Source organism: Phyllobates terribilis, unplaced genomic scaffold, assembly GCF_046119375.1.
Source record: "Phyllobates terribilis strain yellow unplaced genomic scaffold, ASM4611937v1 Scaffold_3__8_contigs__length_932513732, whole genome shotgun sequence".
NCBI lineage: Eukaryota > Metazoa > Chordata > Amphibia > Anura > Dendrobatidae > Phyllobates > Phyllobates terribilis.
In genome coordinates this window covers 624070656-624086261 of record NW_027362763.1, presented here as the reverse complement: position 1 = coordinate 624086261, position 15606 = coordinate 624070656, and the positions used below count along the sequence as shown (strand labels likewise).

At 48.4% G+C, this 15606-nt stretch overlaps 1 protein-coding gene across 3 annotated transcripts in view; it reads left to right on the top strand.

Annotated features, from left to right (window-relative positions):
* The window catches only part of CCSAP (centriole, cilia and spindle associated protein), an 81259-nt gene that overhangs the window by 26856 nt on the left and 38797 nt on the right, over nucleotides 1-15606 (top strand). The gene's annotated exons all lie outside the window — the stretch shown is intronic.

The following is a 15606-nucleotide window of genomic DNA, read 5'->3' as shown; positions in this document are numbered from 1 at the left end:
TGGTGTTTTTAAAGGGTTACATTAATTTGGACCACTGATCTCACACTGCCAAACACACAGAGAGGTATACTTGTATCATATTCTGTTGACTTAAGGACAGCCCAAAGAGGTTCTGGGCATAAAAGCGGGCACCAAAGTAGGCTAATGGCCAATTTTCATTGATTTGAATAAGTAACTAGTGTTTTTAAAGGGTTAAATTACTATGGCCCAAAAAATATTATCTTGCAGACTAACAGTAAGGCGACATTCACATGCTGAGTATTTGGTGAGTTTTTACATCAGTATTTGTAAGGAGTAGAACAATCAGAGGAAAAGTATAATAGAAACACGTCACCACTTCTGCATTTATCACCCACTCCTGGTTTTGGCTTACACATACTGACCAAATACTGAATGTGTGAATATGACCATACGGTGGATGCACTGCTTTAAACTCTGGTCACTCCACAGTCTTGCCAAAACAGGGTTCTGGGCAGAAAATCTGGCACCAGAATGAGTAATTGGCCAATTTACATTGATTTGAATAAGTATTGTTAATTACTTTGGCCCACTGGTCTCTCACTGAAGTCACTGCATGACATCCTTGGTTGCCCACTATTCACCTCAGGGCAATGCACTGCATTGTATTTTATTATGATGATGATGATTTTTGCTCATTACTAAACTTGGAAACAGACAAAGTACTGTAATTCTTGCTAATATGAAACTGCTGAAAAAAGAAACCAACATCAGCATTGTCAGAATTCGTATATTACAGGTCTCACATGGCTTGTTAAAAGAATCCTTAAAGGGAATCTGTCAATAGGAACAGCCCTCCTAAACCATCTATATGGGCATGCCGGTCATAGGGAGTTGAATAAATGACACCTTGATATCTGCGATCCAATGTCTTATTCCACTTTTTTCTTATATGTAAATGAGCTTTTCAGGACTATGAGCCGTACACTGATCTGCATGAGAATCTGCCTCCGGAGATTATGGTTAATGAAAGAGGGTGTTACCAGTGGTCCGGCTCACAGATCGTAACAGCTCAATTTACAGATTTAAAAATGATGTGGATTTCTCTGGAATAAATCATGAGATTTCACATATCATTTTATTCAGCTCCCTATGACCTACATGCCCATATAGATGGCTTAGCAGGGACTACTCTACTAACAGATTCCCTTTAACCGAAATTTGAAGTTGAAACCTGTATACTCACCTCCTCAGTCTGCTCCCGGTGGCGTCCTCTCTCCTCGGCGTCCTGCGGTGTACTTGTAGGATCTGTGGTGACGTCATTTAGTCAGCTGATGTCACGCGACCATCACCTGACCGCTGACGTCAGCGGTCGCGTGACCATCAGCTGACTAAATGACGTCACTGCCGATCCAATAAGTACACCGCAGGACGCCGAGGAGAGAGGATCACTGCCGCTGGGAGGAGACTGGGGAGGTGAGTATACAGGTTTTTTTTATTTTTAACTTTTTTATTTCTTTTTTTCACGACGTGGTAGCCGGGATGAAGAGGAGGTGTAGTCTCCTTTTCATTCCGGGTACAACACGTACCGCGATTACGCTGCAAATTCGTGGCCATTGAATTTAATTGAAAAGCAGCAAATCCACATATACATGGGGGTTTGCTGCATTTCAATGTTCCTCAATGGCCGCGAATTTGCAGCGTAATCGCGGTAGAAATGGTCATGCTGCATTTTGCAACGCAATGCGAATTTGGCGCGCAAATGAACGCATCATGTGCACAGCACATCCGAATTCACATTACTTTGCATGGCAGACTGCTTTACAAGCGTTTTCGCAGCTACAAAAACGCTACGTGGGCACATGGCCTGACAGTGGCATTAAATACTATCTATGATTAGTCATTGTAACACGAATATAAGGTGGACGGGGTTATTAATGTGTGGTAGGAAGGGTTATGCCATGTCTGTTTTTTTGAGAAGAAAATGTAAAGTTATGTGTGGCAAATTTTGTAAATTACAGGAAATCTGACAGTAGGATTTTCCCCAATTATTTACGGTATTTATAGTGCTGAATTTGCCATGTAAAGGGAGTCTGTCACCTCTGAAATGTAAACTAAACTAAAACAAGTTATATGTTGGATTTAGTCCATATGAAAATCATATTAGCAATGTACATATGATTGTTATACACTGCTCAAAAAAATAAAGGGAACACTGAAATAACACATCCTCGATCTGAATGAATGAAATATTCTCATTGAATACTTTGTTCTGTACAAAGTTGAATGTGCTAACAACAAAATCACACAAAAATCATCAATGGAAATCAAATTTATTAACCAATGGAGGCCTGGATTTGGAGTCACCCCCAAAATTAAAGTGGAAAAACACACTACCGGCTGATCCAGCTTTGATGTAATGTCCTTAAAACAAGTCAAAATGAGGCTGAGTATTGTGTGTGGCCTCCACGTGCCTGTATGACCTCCCTACAACGCCTGGACATGCTCCTGATGAGGCTCAGTATTGTGTGTGGCCTCCACGTGCCTGTATGACCTCCCTACAACGCCTGGGCATGCTCCTGATGAGGCTGAGTATTGTGTGTGGCCTCCACGTGCCTGTATGACCTCCCTACAACGCCTGGACATGCTCCTGATGAGGCTCAGTATTGTGTGTGGCCTCCACATGCCTGTATGACCTCCCTACAACGCCTGGACATGCTCCTGATGAGGCTCAGTATTGTGTGTGGCCTCCACATGCCTGTATGACCTCCTTACAACGCCTGGGCATGCTCCTGATGAGGCTGAGTATTGTGTGTGGCCTCCACGTGCCTGTATGACCTCCCTACAACGCCTGGGCATGCTCCTGATGAGGCTCAGTATTGTGTGTGGCCTCCACGTGCCTGTATGACCTCCCTACAACGACTGGGCATGCTCCTGATGAGGTTGCGGATGGTCTCCTGTGGGATCTCCTCCCAGACTTGGACTAAAGTATCCCGCCAACTCCTGGACAGTCTGTGGTGCAACAGTAACGTTGGTGGATAGAGCGAGACATGATGACCCAGATGTGCTCAATCGGATTCAGGTCTGGGGAACGGGCGGGCCAGTCCATAACTTCAATGCCTTCATCTTGCAGGAACTGCTGACACACTCCAGCCACATGAGGTCAGGCATTGTCCTGCATTAGGAGGAACCCAGGGCCAACCGCACCAGCATATGGTCTCACAAGGGGTCTGAGAATCTCATCTCGGTACCTACTGGCAGTCAGGCTACCTCTGGCGAGCACATGGAGGGCTGTGTGGCCCTCCAAAGAAATGCTACCCACACCATTACTGACCCACTGCCAAACTGGTCATGCTGAAGGATGTTTCAGGCAGCAGATCGCTCTCCACGGCGTCTCCAGACTCTGTCATGTCTGTCACATGTGCTCAGTGTGAACCTGCTTTCATCTGTGAAGAGCACAGGGCGCCAGTGGCGACTTTGCCAATCCAGGTGTTCTGTGGCAAATGCCAAGCGTCCTGCACGGTGTTGGGCTGTGAGCACAACCCCCATCTGTGGACGTCAGGCCCTAAAACCACCCTCATGGAGTCGGTTTCTAACCGTTTGTGCAGACACATGCACATTTGTGGTCTGCTGGAGGTCATTTTGCAGGGCTCTGGCAATGCTCCTCCTGTTTCTCCTTGCACAAAGGTGGAGGTAGCGGTCCTGCTGCTGGGTTGTTGCCCTCCTACGGCCTCCTCCACTTCTCCTGGTGTACTGGCCTGTCTCCTGGTAGTGCCTCCAGCCTCTGGATACTACGCTGACAGACACAGCAAACCTTCTTGCCACAGCTCGCATTGATGTGCCATCCTGGATGAGCTGCACTACCTGAGCAACTTCTGTGGGTTGTAGAGTCCATCTCATGATACCACGAGTGTGAAAGCACAACCAACATTCAAAAGTGACCAAAACATCAACCAGAAAGCATTGGTACTGAGATGTGGTCTGTGGTCCCCACCTGCAGAACCACTCCTTTATTGAGGGTGTCTTGATAATTGCCAATAATTTCCATCTATTGTCTATTCCATTTGCACAACAGCATGTGAAATTGATTGTCAATCAGTGTTGCTTCCTAAGTGGACAGTTTGATTTCACAGAAGTTTGATTTACTTGGAGTTATATTCTGTCGTTTAAGTGTTCCCTTTATTTTTTTGAGCAGTGTAATTAGTTTGCAAATGCTTTATATTCCATATGCAAATAAGGGGTCTTCGGTGCACCCTTGGCGTGGTGAAGAGCTTGGTGTGCTGTTACGCCCCCTAAACATATCTGATATATAAAAAGAGGTCCTTTTATGATTATTTAAAAATAAATAAATTGACAAACAGACAAACATTTCCTTTATCTTCCCACCGACATTGCCCAATATTTGCAAAAAAAAATAAAAATTAAATAATAATAATAATAAAAAGAGAGTATGCCAATGACAGAAAAATGAAGCCCCATACAAAATTATCTGTATATCCGAAAGACAAAAAAAATGTACAGCTCTTTAAACAACATGAAAAATGCGATAATTAATGCTGGGACCTTTTGCAGAACATTGGTGTTGCAAGAAATCAGTGTTAAATGACAAATGCAGTTCTGTAATTAGTTAATAGGGTTAAATCCTGTTGTCAGGATCCCTTTTAAAAAAAAAAACAAAAACATTACTGACGTCTTCTATCTTGCCCTCCTGGTCATTGCCTACTAACTGGTACATGTCATCAGTGCAGGCTATTGTGGCGACATGATGCAAGTAATTTACGGGACGTAAACGCTATGGCCAGATTGTAAAGACACGCAGATTGTCCTACCATTTGCCAGGGTTTTTTTTCTAAAATTTGTGGCATTTTTAATTTTATTTATTTTCAGAAACCAGACAACTCTTTTTAGTAACCCTCATGCGCTCAAAGAAGCACTCCAGACATTTTTTTTGCACATGCAATATTGATTGTGAGTAAGCATTATATCTGTCCAATCTATTTCATCCCACCACAATTACATCTTTGCACCCCCCACATTATTAGAAGCTGCTGGTTCATGTGATCTCCGGTCTGCCATCCAGTCCAGTACATGTTTAGTGTAGACACGATGTCAGGATCTGACTACTTGTGAAGTACAGGATGATTTAACCACCTATCAAATGTGTCCTGGCCGCTCTCTGCGTCTTTTCCCACCCAGCTGCACTCTTGTTATCCATCTCCATGTTATCCCTCTCCATATCCTCTCCTGCAACTAAAATATGTTTGAAGACTTATGAAACTGAAACCTTTTGCTGTCCATGTCAACCAATCATAAAGCAATTTTTATTATGTATTCTGCGGTTAAAAAAACAAAAGCTGTACTGGGATTAGTTGCTATGGGCAGCAAAAATAGTTTTTAATTGATCACCCATGACAGCACCATGAGAGAGGGGATCCGCACACCAAGGACAGGATACCTACAGGGTTAAAAGGGTGGCACCCCTCTCCTGCCTCAGTTTTGGTTTCCTGCACTTGATGGGGAACTTGTGCAGGCTTACCTATATCAAAGAAACAAAGATCTTCCGGTCTCAGGCCTGGCTGGCCGGTTCAGGCAGGGATGCCTTCTCTGCCTTGGTCGGCCCAAGGTCCCTGGAAGCGTAACAGTGGGCTCAAGGGGGAGGAGCCTGCTCCGTGAGCGATTGTGGTCTGATCAGCGTCCCCTGCCTGGGGATGTGCCACTCACGCGTGACTCAGATGGCGGGCAGCAGGGCCTGCGAGTCCGGAGTTCTTTCCCCTACAGCATAACAGGAAGTGCGGGCCGCACCAGTGGGTGACACGGCTGGATGACCTGACTGGGTGATGCGGTTGGGGATGCGGCTGGAGGGCCGGCTGGGAGGCGCATCCATGGTGATCATCCGGAGGGTGGTGTAACGGGGCGATGATGCGCCATAAGGGGTGTGTTGAGTCAAAGGGGGGGGGCGTGCGGAGTGTTCCCTGCCTGAAATGGGGAGAAAATTAACCAGAAGCCACGCAAGGAGTCAGGTGACCCGGAAATAAGGTAACGGAGCAGTGGCAAGTATAAAAGTTACTGGTGCCACTGCTTGGGTGCTTCCCAGTCCATCAGTGTTTTTTCATGACGGAGGATAATTGCGAGCAGCAACAGCAGCATCAAGATCAGCTGCTGCCTGGGGAGCCCCAAGGGCTAGTGGTTCAACGTCGCCCTCATGCTGATGGAGGGAGCAGCCATTCCACAGAGAAGCAGGGGTCCACGAGATCCAGCCAGAAAAGCTCAAGCAGGAGGAAAATTTCTGCAGCCCCGAGGAAGAATCCCCCGGCTAAGAAAGATCCTTCAGCAAACCCAGTACCTTGTATTTGAGCAGTGATCTTTGTGAAAGTTCACTTAGTAATTGTTCCCTTCTCTCTAGTTACATTTTTCAGACTAAGAAGTGTGTTTCCAAATCAAAGCACAAGGAGTGTTCTTTGTGTAAAACCCCTCTGCCAATCTGTAGTGATCAGACAATAGCTTGAAGAAACCCCTAACTTCTCTTCAGGATGAAGGTCCCTGATTGAAGATGAGATAGGCAAGGTCCTCACTAGGAACACGAAGGGGGGACGAGATAGGGAGCCTTCTCCGGTGTCTGAAAACTCCTCTATATCTGTTGATGCTGAGAGCTCAGATGATTGTTCACCGTTAGCATAATCTTCTGATAGTGACTCTGGCCGACATTGTTTCCCCCTGAATGAAGTCTATGCACTTGTCAAGGTGGTCCGTACCACCATGAGTATTGTGGACACTAGGGCAGAAAAATTGGTTGAGGATGTAATGTTCCGGGCCCTAGATCAGAAGAGAAAAAGGTGTTTCCCTTTTGAATAATAAAATCCCGGGGTTAATTCCGAGAGAATGGGAGAAGCTAGAAAGGAAAGGTTCCCTTCCACCCTCATTTAATATCCTTTTGAAGATCCATCATTCTCTTCCTGGTCCAAAGCCCCTAAACTAGACGTAGCGATAACCAAAGCCTCCAGAAGATCCTCTCTGCCCTTCGATGATATGGGGGCATGGAAAGACCCGCTTGATAGGAGGGCTGATGCCTTTCTAAAAGTATCTGGGAAACTTCAGCAGGGGCCTTAAAACCAGCGGTGGCAGCTAAATGCACTTCCAGATCCCTTATGATTTGGTTAGAGCAATTGGGGTCCCAATTAAAGGAGGGGGTGTCAAGGAAGCAGATCCTGTCTACCTTTCCCCTCGTTCAGGGTACTGTAGCCTTCTTAGCTGATCCATCTGCAGACTCTGTAAAGTTATAAGATAGGCCGCCCTGTCAAATGCTGCCTGTCCAGTCCTATGACTAAATGTTGGCCAGGAGACAGTCTGGACCTGGCTTGGCTATGTTCTATTCCTTGTGAAGGAGAGTACCTGTTCGGTCCTGCTATGGATGAAATACTGGAAAAGGCAGGGGATTCTAAAAAGGGTTTCCCTTTAGTGTCCATGCCTATCTACAGGAGGTCTTTTGCTAAAAAGGAAGTTTGTCCACTGGAGACCAGCAAAAGATCAGGACAAGTATGAAGACCGCAGGCTGAAAGGTAGAGGATTGTTATTCTGATCTTCACAGGGGGCCTGAAAATCAGGACAATGACGCCAGGCCCAGGTGCTGGGGAGGCTTTCCTCCTTTTTCCCAGCCTGGGAACCTATTACAGCTGGCAGCTTGATCCTCGGCTTGGTGAAACCAGTATTGAGGTTGGAATTTCATTCGCTACCTCAGGGAAGATTTATGGTTATTCCCTCACATTCCTCCCCAGGACAGCAGTTAGCGTTGCTGTCGGAGGTCCAGGACTTGATCCAAAAATCTGTCCTGATTGAAGTTCCAGAGGTCGCTAGAGGTAAAGGGTTTTACTCCCCTCTCTTTTTGGTACCTTAACCAGATGGTTCCTTCAGAACCATGATTAATCTGAAGTCCTTAAACAAATATCTGAAGGTACACACGTTAAAAATGGAATCTGAGTACAGCAATAAAGTTACTCTTTCCTGATTGTTACATGGCGGTCTTGGATCTTAAAGATGCGTACTATCAATCACGTACCCATTCATGCGGGTTATCAAAAATATCTCCGGGTGGCAGTGATGCTGGAGGGTGTGATCAGGCACTTCCAATACACGTTCCTTCCCTTCAGACTAGCCGTATCACCTAGGGTGTTTAGTAAAGTAGTAGCGGAAGCTATGGCCCATATCAGAGAAAGATATTCTCATCATCCCCTATCTGGATGACTTCCTGATAGTAGGGGATTCCTTTCATCAATATAAAGAACTTCTGGAGGAATGTCCACACTGAAAAGCCTAGGTTGGCTATTAAATTTACAAAAATCCAGACTAGTGCCCAAAAAAGCCCAGCAGTTTCTGGGTATCATATGTGCTTCAGAAACGCAATAATCTCACCTCCCAATCTCTAAAATTAAAAAGATTCAACAACAGGTGAAGGAAGCCGCCATGGGAGCCCCCTATATGTCCCTTAGAAGGGCAGTGTCCCTGATGGGTACCTTAACATCTTGTTTTCTGGCTGTCTTGTGGGCACAGTTCCACTCTAGGGCCCTACAGTGGGACGTGTTGTATAACGAGTCGGTCCTCGGGGCATCTAGAGAGTAAAATAAAATTATCTCCTCGCTCAACTCAATCCCTTTGGTGGTGGCTGGATAGTGGGAACCCGTCCAGGGGGAGTTCCCTGGCGGTGAATCCAAGCAGGTATTAAGAACAGATGCGAGTCCCACGGGATGGGGAGCCCATCTAGCTGGAGAGATAGTACAGGCAGTTTAGACAAAAGATGAGGTGTTCTCCTCTAATGTTAAAGAATTATTGGTAGTAGATAGAGTGGTAAGTGTTAGAACCTTGCTCTTAGGTTTTTTCTATTGCTGGTCACATGACCTTGTTGGCCTATTTAGTCCTGCTCCGCCCTTCTGGCTTTGCTGGACTTCATTGTATTACTACTCTTTAGCTAGCCTGTGCTCAGTATCTAACTCTGTTTGTTTGCTTGGTCTTCGGACCTCTGTGTTCTATATATTTTGTTTGTTCGTCTGTCTGCTACTATTTCTGTTAGGAGGTGTCCATTTTGCTCCCAGTCCCTAGTACTTGTAGGGATTCCTTCCCCACATCTATAGGTCTCCGTACAGACTAGCTGAGGACTTTAGCAGGTCTGATCGCAGGATCAGGTTCCCTGTTACATCGTAGGGATTAAGCTGAGTTCTATCGTAGGGACAGATCTCCTCTCTTTCCTTAGCTCTGGTAGCAGAACATAACAGTAAGTGAGTTCCTTATATCCTTACAGGGCCAGAACGTCAAGGTTCTCTCAAACAACTGTGTATCCGTTGCTTATATAAACCACCAAGGAGATACCAAGTCAAAGACGCTGATGGCAGTCTGTTACAAAATGCAGAAAGTCATCTACTCTCCCTTACTGCCTTACATATAAAGGGAAAGGAAAATACCAAGGCAGATTTTTTTGAGCTGCAATACATTGAGAGGGAGAATGGGTGTTGAACCAATATGTCTTTTCCCAGATAATCCAGAAATGAGGTCTGCCAGTGGTGGATCTGTTCACCACCAGGCTGAATCGGAAGGTGAGAGAATTCTGTTCCCCGAATCCGAGGGAAAATCTCCTAGTAGTGGACTCTCTCCTGATCCCCTGGAAGTTCAGTCTAGCCTATGCTTTTCCTCCTTCGTCTCTGCTTCCAGTAGTCATAAGAAAAATTAGGGCAGACAGAGCCCGAGTCGTGCTAGTAGCTCCCTTCTGGCCAAAGAGGCCTTGGTTCTCCTGCCTGAGGGAGATGTCCGTAACAGACCCATGGATTCTTCTGGAGATTCCGGATCTCCTTTCACAGGGGCCAGTGGTCCATTATTCAGCACCAAGACTACACATTATGGTGTGTAACTTGAAAGGGCATTATTAAAGAGAAGAGGGTTTTCATCATCAAACCTCATAGAATCCGTTTTATGTAGCAAAAAAGCAGTTACTCTGCGCATATATGCTAGAACCTGGAGAAAGTTTTTGACCTTTTCAGGAGTAAAGATTAAGGATGGGGCACCTATAAGAAAAATTGTAGAATTCCTGAAGAAAGACCTGGAATTGGGGTCATCTACCATCACCCTAAAGATTCAGGTGTCTGCACTTGGCGCTTTATTTTCCTGCAATTTAGCGGGGAATTACTGGGTCTTGCGGTTTATTAAAGCCTCCTTTAGATCTAGTCCCATTGTTAAATCTAAACTGATGCCTTGGGACTTGAACTTAGACTTAACTGCCCTGGCCAACCCGTCCTTTGAATCCTTAGAATCAGCGACACTGAAAGTAATTTCCTTAAAAAGAGCCCTTCTGGTCCTGTTAACTTCAGTCAGGATGGTAAGTGACATCCAGGCTCTATCGATGGCCCCACCTTTCGCTCAAATATTAGATGACCGAATAATCCTTAAACTGGACCTGGCCTATCTCCCTAAGGTAGCAACCTGCTTTCATAGAACTCAGGAGGTGTTTTTGCTCTCCTTCTTTTCCAATCTGAAAAACCAGGAGGAAAAATTACACACATTGGATGTTAGGAGATGTGTATCAAATTATCTTTCGGTAACTAAAGATTGCAGAAAAGATGGGTACCTTTTCATATGTCACCAAGATATTACGAGAGAGTGTAGGGGTTCAAAACCCACTATTGCCAGGTTGATAAGAGCGATGGCATCCCTTGCCTACTCATTGTTACGGATCCGGGTGGTGGAACCTCTGTGCAGGGGTGCAAGGAGGGACCCAGAGGGGCGTAACTAAGTATCAGCTCAGCCCGACCCTGGTCGTACGGTGGCTAACTACTCCGTGACCAGGGAGGGGCCGAGCAGAGGGACCAGGTGCTACTCTGGGGACGACCTTGCAAGAGAGCAGGTGGCTCCCACGGGTCAGCAGACTGGGACTGACCGGTACAGTGGAAGGACACAACAAGCAGGCAGAAGTCTCTGGGTAGTTGACAGGTGGTCACGGCACGTGACGGCAGAGCAGGCTGAAGTCTCTAGGTTAGCAGACGGGTAGTCACGGCAAGTGATGGCAGAGCAGGCGGAAGTCTCTAGGTTAGCAGACAGGTAGTCACGGCAAGTGACGGCAGAGCCTCCAGGTAGGCTAGCAGGTAGCAGGCAGGTAACAGGTGAGTGCTCCCAGGTGAGCGGGCTAGCAGGCACGGCAGGTAGCAGGCAGGTAACTGGCAGGTGCTTCCTGATAAGCAGGCGGACTTGCCCATAGACAGACTGGCGGGTAGAACGGAAGACAGACTGTCGGGCTGGAGAGTAGTCACTGTCGGACTGGAACAGTAGTCAGGCTGGCAACTGGAACTGAGGGCTGAAGCAGAGGTAAGTATGCTGTTCATCAACTATTGCTCGGGCACCTCCATTTTGGAGGAGGTGCCTTATATATGGGAGGTCCTCCGGCTATTGGCCGGGGACTCCTTAGGATGGCGCGCGTGGCCCCTTGAAGAGAGGGGGAGCGCGCGGGCCCTAAGCACAGTGCCCGGGAAGCTGCGTGCGCCGGCAGCAGCAGGGAGAGGAGCGCAGGAGGACGCTGCGTGGGGAGGTGAGAGGGTCGGCGTCTCTGCCTGGCAGGGGGCAGAGACGCCGATGCTACAGTACCCCCCCCCCCTTTACGCCCCCTCTTTTTTAGGCCAGAAAGAAATTTTTCAAGGAGAAGCGGGGCATGGATGTTCTCCCTGGGTTCCCAAGTTCTCTCCTCTGGGCCAAACCCCTTCCAATCCACCAGAAAAAAGATTTTTCCTCTTACCCTTTTGGTGGCCAGAATATTCTCTACCTCAAAAAAGACCTCAGCGGAATCCGGAGCAGGCGAAGAACCTGGATTGTTGGAAAAAGAATTAAAGACAACTGGTTTGAGGAGAGATACGTGGAAGGAGTTGGGAATCCGTAAGGTGGCTGGGAGTTTTAACTTGTAAGCCACTGGATTCATTTGTTTAAGGACTTCAAATGGACCGATGAACCGAGGACCCAACTTGTAGGAGGGTATTTTGAGCCGAACATGTTTGGAGGAGAGCCAAACCTTGTCTCCCGGACGGAATTGAGGCGGATCCAGACGTCTCTTGTCAGCATGTCTCTTCATCCGCTCGGAGGACTGAAGAAGTGCGGACCTAGTATTCTCCCAAGTGGTGGAAAATTCGCTGACCAGAGACTCCGCGGCAGGGTTGTCCACAGAAGCGGAGACGGGAAACGGAATCCGGGGATGTTGACCATAGACTATAAAGAACGGAGACTTGGAAGACTATTCGCTCTCATGGTTGTTGTAGGAGAATTCGGCCCATGGCAGGAGATCCACCCAATCAGTATGGTGAGCATTAACAAAGTGCCGGAGGTAGCTGGTAAGGGTCTGGTTGATCCGCTCCACTTGACCATTGGACTGTGGATGGTAAGCGGAGGAGAAATCCAGGGTGACATCCAGCAGCTTACACGTAGCACTCCAGAAACGTGAGGTGAACTGAACCCCTCGATCTGACACGATGTGGAGGGGTAGGCCATGGAGACGGAAGATGTGAAGGAAGAAGTCCTTAGCTAGCTCTGATGCAGGCGGGAGACCAGGCAGGGGATGAAGTGGCCCATTTTAGAGAAGCGGTCGGCGACCACCCAAATGACTGTACAACCGGCAGAGACAGGGAGATCTGTAATAAAGTCCATAACAATGTGTTGCCACGGGGCATCAGGTACGGAAAGAGGCAGGAGATGACCGGCTGGTAGATGTCTAGGAACTTTGTTGCGGGCACAGGACGAACAGGCTGAGACGAAGTCTACCACATCCTTGCGCAGGGTAGGCCACCAGTAATGCCGGGAGATGAGCAGGAAGGTCTTCTTTTGGCCAGCATGGCCAGCTAGTTTAGATGAATGACCCCAGCGAAAAACCTTCTCACGATCTGGTACTGCTACAAACGTCTTACCGGGTGGAAGACGAGCCAGATCCAAGGGGGCCACATTCATCACTTTGGAGGGGTCGATGATGTGCATAGGCTCCTCCTCTTGATCAGAGGACAGGAAGGATTGGGACAAGGCGTCGGCTTTGACATTCTTGTTCGCCGGGCGGAAATGTAGGACGAAGTCAAAGCGGGCGAAGAACAAAGACCACCGGGCCTGACGCGGATTGAGTCTTTGGGCATTTTGGAGATATGCCAGATTTTTGTGATCCGTATAGATGATCACCGGGTATAGGGCACCCTCAAGCAGGTAGCGCCACTCCTCCAGCGCCAATTTAACGGCTAACAATTCTCGGTCTCCAATGGAGTAGTTGTGCTCAGACGAGGAGAAGAGTTTGGAGAAGAAGCCGCAGGTTACCATTCTCCCGGATGAAGACTTTTGGGTGAGCACCGCTCCGGCTCCGGAGGAGGAAGCATCAACCTCCAGGTAGAATTGTTTGTTGCAGTCTGGACGGTGCAGTACCGGAACAGAGGAGAAGGCTTGCTTTAAGGAGAGGAAGGCCTCCTCCGCTTCGGGCGACCATACCTTAGGATTTGCTCCTTTACGGGTGAGCGCAGATATGGGAACAGTCCGGGAAGAGAAGTGCGGAATGAAGAGACGATAGTAGTTGGCGAAGCCCAGGAACCGCTGAATCGCCTTCAACCCCTCCGGACGGGGCCACTTAAGGACAGCAGAGAGTTTCTTGGGATCCATGCGTAAGCCTGTCTGGGAGATAACGTAGCCCAGGAATGGAAGAGAGGTCTGCTCAAAGAGGCACTTCTCCTATTTTGCATAGAGGTGGTTCTGCTTGAGCCTAAGCAGGACCTGACGAACATCCCTCCGGTGTGTGGGAAGATCCAGAGAGAAGACCAAGATATCGTCCAGGTATACCACCACGCAGGAGTAAAGAAGATCACGGAAGATATCGTTGACCAATTCTTGGAAGACAGCGGGAGCATTGCAGAGACCGAAGGGCATCACACGGTATTCATAGTGACCGTCCCGGGTATTGAATGCCGTGTTCCACTCATCAACTTGACGGATTCGGACCAGGTTATACGCTCCACGTAGATCCAGCTTGGAAAAGATCCTGGCGCCCTTAAGGCGATCAAACAACTCGGAGATGAGCGGCAGGGGATATTTGTTTTTTACCGTGATCTAATTGAGTCCTCTATAATCAATACAGGGGCGTAGCGAGCCATCCTTCTTCTTGACAAAGAAGAATCCGGCTCCAGCCGGGGAGGTAGATTTCCGGATGAATCCCCTAGCCAGATTCTCCTCAATGTACTCAGACATGGCCCGGGTTTCGGCCGCCGACAACGGGTAAATACGCCCACGGGGTGGAGTGGCGCCTGGTACCAGGTCGATCGGGCAATCATATGGCCTATGAGGTGGCAGTGTCTCTGCTTCCTTTTTACCGAAGACATCCGCGTAGGACCAGTAAGGAGCCGGTAGACCGGGTAAATTAGCTGGGGTAGGTGGTGGACGAGTCGGGCGAACCGGAATCAGACAGGTCCTATGGCAGTCCTGCCCCCACCGGAGTACTTCACCGGATTGCCAGTTCATGTGTCTGGAGCCAGGGTAGACCTAGCAATAGGGAGTGAGAGAGTCCGGGCAGCACATGGAAGGAGATTTTCTCCGAGTGCAGCATTCCCACCTGCAGGGTTAGGGGCTCAGTGACGAGCAGGATGGTCACCGGAAGGAGTCTTCCATCCACGGAGGCGACGGACAATGGTTCAGCCAGAGGTTTGGTGGTAATTCGGTATCTCTCTACCAGGGACTGGGAAATGAGGTTTCCAGCAGCTCCAGAATCCAGATGAGCAATTTCAAAGAGACTGTTCTCTCCCCAGGAGATAGAGACAGACAAAGTCAGGGATGGAGAGGGCTTACTTTTGCCTAGGACGACCTCTCCGAGCGGTCCTAGACACTGAAGTTTCCCGGCCTCTCCGGGCAGGAACGAATCAGGTGCTCTTTACTGCCACAATAGAAACCGCTCCCCTCGGCTCGACGTGACTCTTGGCGAGATTTGACCATCTTGGTCTGGTCGATCTGCATGGGTTCGGGCGAGTGCGCCCGGGTAGTGACTGGTTGAGAGGCAGGTCTCTGAAAAGTAGGAGCAAGGCGGGGGAACTTTCTCTCCTGGGTGGTCTCTTTGGTACGTTCTTGGAACCGGATGTCAATCCGGGTAGCGAGTGACACCAGGTCATCCATGGTGGTAGGAATGTCCCGATCGGCTAGCTCATCCTTAATCCGACCGGAAAGACCCTCCCAGAAGACTGACACCAGAGCCTCATTATCCCAGGCAAGTTTAGAAGCGAGGGTATGGAACCGTGTGGCATATTTGCCCACGGTGAGACTCCCTTGGCAGAGACGTAGCAGAGAGGAGGCTGAAGAGGTTTTTCACCCTGGTCCATCGAAGACTTTCTGGAAAGCAGCGAGGAAAGACGACAGGTCGGACACCAGGGGATCCCCTCTCTCCCACAGGGGATTTAGCCATGCCAGTGCTTCCCCAGTGAGATGGGACATGATGAAGGCCACTTTGGCCCGGTCGGAGATGAACTGATGTGCCAAAAGTTCAAAGTGCAGGGTGCACTGGTTTATGAAGCCTTGAGCTAAGGTGGGGTCGCCACCAAAACGAGGAGGTGCAGAAAGCCGGGGACCGGGGCTGGATGCTATGGTATTGGTGGGCAGCGGCGCTGCCGGAGCGGGAGTCGT